Below are 6,427 nucleotides of genomic sequence, written 5' to 3' on the forward strand. Positions count from 1 at the left end.
CTCCCTCCAAGGCAGACCTGGCCTGTGCCCCCCACAGATGCTGAGGTGTGAGCAGAGCCAGTGCCCAGTGATGTCCTGCCCTGCACTCTCCACACCCCGTCAGCCTCAGCTCTGCCCTGAGCCAGGAGAGGCATTTCTGGCTTCAATAGCCTTTCAATGATTTTCCTTCCACAATTGTATGTGATAGCCCTATGGCAAAGAGCTCCCCCTCTTAACTACACACTGGGGAAAATAGCTCTTCTTCTGTTTCTTTTTTTCTCTCTGAACTTGCTACTAACTGGTTTCATCTGATGTCCTCTGGCTCTTGTATTAGAAAAGACAGCAAACAGTCATCTTCTATTCATATTTTCCAGTCTTGCGATCTCTATCACATCCCCTTCAGCGGTGTCTTTCCCAGCCTGGGGAACCAGAGTCCATTTAATTGCACTCCTAGTCTGTTTGAGAATTGAATTAATCTGTTTAATTATCTGTTTAGTCTATTCTTAATCTATTGTTAGGTTTTGATGGCCTGGAGCCACCCTGGTGTCTGGTCTGTGCTAGACTGTTTTATAGGGCCCACCAAGAAGGAGAACCTCTGGACATAAGCTCAGCAGAGGCTGGATCCATCTCATGGCATCCTGGACACCAAAGCCCACCCTGAAGGATGCTAGTCGCACTCGTTGACTTGACAGGCAGGGTAAAATTGTTATTTTCCTCATTCAGTCTGATAACAGCAATGCCAAAAATGACGAGCCTGGGCCCATGAACACCTTTGCCCCAATGAAAGGCAGTGCTCAGTGAGGGGATGTGCCCTTCAGCAGAGCAGGGAGCAGACCCAAGCAAGACACCCTTCCCTCCCTCCCTGGTCATCACCCTTTGGGTTTTGCCCCAGCCTTGTGCATCCACCTCTCTGTGGTCAACATCCCATGACCTTGTAAGTGACTCTGGTGCTGAGGTGACTCCTCACTAGTGGGGTGCTGTGAGCCTGCCCACAGTGCACTGCACCATCCCACACCACTAATTGTTTTTCCTGACTGGTTTTCTTTCCTATCTCTAATTAATTCAGTCCTGCTCCTTTAAGCAGCACGCGATAATGAGCAGCAGAGGAAACCTCGCTGGAGCAGAGGGAAGAGAGCTCAGCATCTGGCAGAAGCTTTGCAGGATCCAAGCCTCTGAGTGGCTGCAATTCAGTGACAATTTCGCTTATTTGACCTGAGAAATGTATCCCTGGAACTTGTGCTAGCAGCTGTCTCTCACGCACACCTCCTCAGCATCAAAAACTGCTTATGCCTTCTTTTCATCTGCACCAGATGGTGGCTGTGACACCAGGAGCCTGTCTTTTCTTCCATGCCATCCACACAGGACTTGACAGAGTGAAGAAGAAAGGTACTTCTACCTTGGATAGACCTGCCAAACGTGCCCTGAAGACCCCACACCCTGCGTCTGCTAATTGCACCAACATTGTCCTGCAGCATAAACCACTCCAGCTCTCTGTTTTCTTTCAAAGTGTATTTGTTTTACAGCTGACATGTTTATATATGTTAACTGTTTGCTATAGATATCTGTCAGCTTCAACTGGCAAAACCAAAAAAAAAAAAAAAGAATTAGAAAAAAAATAAAAAGAGGGGTTGGCTCTAAGCCAGAGGTATGTTTCTTAAAAGCACTTTGCTTTTCGTCACATGGTTTTGCATAGAAAGAAAAGCGAGAGGGAGGGTGGACTGGCAGAGGATATTGTGCTTTAAATACTGTGAAAGAATTTCATACGAAAATGTACTCTACTTTTCAGATATTAGCCCAAGAACCATAAAAAGTTATTTTATAGTCTCAGAAATTATACACAAACATGGGTATACTGTTTGTCATAAAAACTGCCCTAAGGAGGGAATCACGCATTATGCTTTTCAAAATATGACATTTATGAGCAGCCTCTGATTGTTACCAGAATGTTTTTTAATTAAATAGAAAATGTGTGTCTGTATGTTCATGTGTGTGTGTGTGTTTGTGTGTACATACAATAAGAGGATGTGTCACTGAGGAAGACACAACTACTAAAAAATGCTCTTTACACAGCGGAGAGGTTTTCATCTTTCTCCCTTTCAAAGAACAAAGACCACAAGCCCTCCTGCCAGTAAGAGGAAAGGCAGAAGTGTCCATTTCTTCAAACTTGGAGAGAAAGCAGTAAAATTTCCTGAGAATTTTTTCTTCCTTTCATTCCTCTAAAATGAGAATATGGGCTAGTGCTCTGCAAAATCCTCTTCCCTTTGAGATAAAACCACAACACTTCAGGATGAAGGTGGAGGGACATGAATCTATCCCCAGGCCAACGATGCTGGCTTAGATTTCCCTTATATGTTTAGAAAGGTCTTAAACTGGAATTACATTACGCTTATGTCTTCTGCCAGTCCTTACACCCAGCACCTAATTGCTCCTGGTTGATGGGATTCGCTGTCTCCTGGGCACTTTTTACACTGTGAGATGAACAGGCTTGTCATGATGACACATTTTTTTTGTTGGCCTGTTTCTCCACCTTCCCTGCCCAAAAGCAGGGTGGGAAGTCAGACAGTGACTCATCCTGTGCTCTCTTGCTTTTAAGAGTGCCTGAAGTTTTTCCAAAGAGGCAGTCTTTGTCTCTGAGAGTTGTGTTGTTTTGCATCATTTTCTGGAGCTTCAGATCTTTTTTATTTCACTGCATGGGACTGCTCCTCAGAGGGCAGAAAGCCACCAAATCTTTCCAGATAGGCTGTGTTTTCCTTCATTTATGGTTAGGACAGGGCTGAGCCCAAGCTAATGACCCCAAATGAGACACAAATTATTGCTGCTTGGGCACAGAACCATATTCTTGCAACCTGGCAGCATCTGAGCCATTAACAATGGGTGCCTGAGCTGAAATTGGACCTGTTTAGAAGAAATGATGGAAGACTTTGTGCCTGCAGTTATGGAGTGAGGGGTCCAGATGCCTGGGATCTGTTTGTGACTGTTATTTGCAGCTCAGTGATTTATTAGCAGGACGCTGGACACAGACCATACTGGACAACCCCTTAGATCTTGGGCTTCAGACAGCAGGGAAGGCAGACAGACTGTTTGCAAGGGAATCAAAAGTACTTTGAGTCTTAACTGCTGCCTGAGTCATCTCACAAAAGGCATACAGTACAGCAAACTGCTGCCCTGCAGACAAACTTCATACAAAATGACTGCATAAAGCACCAATGTTTATACATGAGGCTGATGTGGGTAGAAGGGCTGTTTGAAATGACTGTGGATAGTTATGTAATTATTTGAGAACAGTAGAGCATAATAAGTTAATATAAACATTGAAGAAGACAGTATGAGTTCACTGGATGCTTACGTGAATCTGTCATCTTCCTCACAAATGCCTTTCTCCAAATATAAACCATGTACTTTGTGGCTAAGAAATCATAGGTGCCCAGTTCTGTTTGATGGGGAAACAGGGAGATGGATGGGCAAGGAGAAAATAACTAATCTCCATCTGGAAGGGCTGCTGGGCATTTGGTGTTTGCCAGCTCCTTGATGTCCAGCTTGATTGGGTACCGGGTTTGAATCTGATTCTTAGTTAATCCTAGCATGCAAGATGAGGTCTACAACATGTGGAAATAATTGGTGTGTGAGGCAGAAGGTGACAGCAAAGGCTGTGTGGAGGTAATGCCTGGGTGAACCACGTGGACTTCATAAGCCTCAGAGCATCACCAGGGATGTAAAACAGGCAATGCCTCCTTAAGGGTGACTGGTGGCAGGTCTGCCATAGTGATTTATGTGACAAGTAGGTTGCTTTTTCCATTTAATGTGGTATTAACCAGAATGGCAGAAATTATGATGTGAAATCTTTCGAAAAGATAATAACTAAGAATGATAATCTTATGGTTAGTGCATCTGACTGCCTTCCCAGAGAGGCTTCCTTTTCCACATGACATATTTCTGATAAAATATCCACTCTCTCACTGGTTTCTTTCTCCATTTGGAGTATATAAGGATCTATACTAAAAATATGGTGTTTTTCTAGCTGTTTTTTTTTTTCAGATTGAAAGTTCTTCAGGGAGAAGCTTTGTGCTATCACAGCACCTGACACATGGAGTCATTTTTCACAGGAAGCCCCCTGTGTTCCAAAGATCACATCTTCAATTTTTCTTTCTCCCTCTCTCTAGCTGAAATCGTGGTTTTTTTATGCAAAAAGTGAGTAATTCATCTGAAAAAAAAAGGTGTTGTTTATTTTTTTCCCTCAAAGGCAGGCCCCTTATTTCTGGCTGCACGATACGCTACGTGTGAATGGTAGCCTGGCATCCAACGAATCAAAAGGATATGGTTTAAATAATGATTACAGTAGTACAGCTTCTCCTTTCTTCAAAATCAAGCACACTGTAATCCAGTGTTGGTGTAATTCCTCACAGGTCTGACATACACCACTGAGTACAAATAAGGCATAGTCAGGGTCTCTTCCTGGAAAAATTAACTTAGAATTGGTATTCTCTGGACCAGGGCTTGCATTTTTCAGTAAGTTTATCTCTCTTAAACAACAAATGAAACAGAGATGCTGGAAGAATATAAGCATGCAAGGAAGGAAAATAAGGCATTTTCAAGCCTGATAAGGCTTTTTTTGTTGTTCTTTGTTTTTATTTAGTTATTGCATAGTGTATCCCCCCCTGCTAAGCATGGAAAGATGAGAAGAGTGGTATCTACATCAGCAAGCTGGTGGTATGTGTAAAAGTGGAAAGTGAGGCTGGGAATCAGGATTAAAATCCACTTTGGCCATGGCTGGTTTGTTGTCACAGAAATTCAATGTCACTGTGACCTTACACCCTTAGGAAGAGCTGTAGCATTCCTGAGAAAAGTCAGAGCAGCTATTCCACCTAAGAAAAACTGTCCAGAGTAGAATCACAGAATCACAGAATTTGCATTAATGATCATCTCCTCCCAACCTCCATGCCAAGGGCAGGGACACCTTCCACTAAATCAGGTGGCTCAGAGCCCCATCCAGCCTGGCTTTGAGCCCTTCCAAGGATGGGGCCTCCACATCTTCTCTGGTCTAGGAACCAGCTTGTCTTGTAGTCATATCTGAAGGTTTCCAGGTTCTTCTATACATCACTGAGCTGCTGTTCCCAGAGCTCTGAGCTGCCACCTGACACCCAGCAGCAATGCCAAGGCTGTCTTCACAGTCTGCATCACAGAGGGAAGCTCAGAGTCTTCCCAGGCAAAAATGGTCTTGACATGACTTCACAGTACAAAAAAGTTCAAAAGGTTTTGTTTTCACTCCAAGGCAGATCCAAAACACATTTTGAAACTTTGAAAGCCATCATAAAATGGATTCACTGTCCTCCTGCCAGCTACAGTCAGCTGGTTGGGATGCAGAAAAAAAAGAGCTGAGTTGCTGTAAAACACCCAAAACAGAGGAGAGCACAGTTTTGTTTACAGTGACCCAAACTTCTAAAACTCTTCTTGAAATGAAAACCCACTAAGGACTGTTCTCAATTAATGGGACATTTGTGAGCACAACCACACGTAGACAAATTTGGGCTGGTCCTAGTCCACACTCTAAGGGAGCAGCTGCTTTGAATTCTGGTACATTAAAGTGGCTGAGGGCAGAACTGGACCTGCTGAGAATGGCAGTGCAAAGATCCTGCCATGCATTTGGCAAAAGGCCACACAGACTGCTGCAAATCATTTGGGAAGCTCAAGGGGTGAGGTCTGGCCCTGGAGGAGCCTTGTCCTCCTCCTGTCAGGGCATGGGAATTCATTCTGCCTTTTGCAGACTAGCCCATTGCAATAGGACCAGCACCCGTGTCCTATTCATGCATTTCCAAGAGGATATCCTCATGATGAGATCTGGAACTGGTCCTTCCTCAAGGTTTGGTTTGGGTTTTCCTTTAATATTTCAGCATCTTCATCCTCTACTCACCCACAGAGTTCAGAGCTGCCCTTTGCCAGCCTTATCCCATCTGTGATGTTGGTGCTTCACACTCCCCTCTCCTCAAACTGGGAACTGAACATGAAATTTAGGGGAGAAATTACTCCCATCACACTTAACAGTAGTTTTAATATGCTGGGATCTCAGTAGATTTCTCATGGCTTAAACCAGTATTATTGAGAGCAATGTAAATCCCTGAGAACAGAGCTGATGATTCTGCTGGAATGGGGAGCCTTATCCTTATTTTAACACAGGTTTCTAAAACAAAGACAGCCATATGCTTAGAGCTGAATGAGGCTGTTGTTACCCAGAAAGAGACCTTCTCTCCAAGGCTTACACCATGTTTTCTTAAATTTTTGAAGGACAAAACCCAGCTCTTTTAATGAACCTAACTCAATAATTCCTAATCCTTAAATTAAACACTAACAGAGAAGCTCAAGGACTGGCCTCCCAAGTTTCAAAACACAAATCATGACCAGAACCCATTGGTAAACATTCCTGAAAATAAGTTTTGTTTTGTTTTCCCCCTCA

Source organism: Geospiza fortis, unplaced genomic scaffold (genome assembly GCF_000277835.1).
Source record: "Geospiza fortis unplaced genomic scaffold, GeoFor_1.0 scaffold730, whole genome shotgun sequence".
NCBI lineage: Eukaryota > Metazoa > Chordata > Aves > Passeriformes > Thraupidae > Geospiza > Geospiza fortis.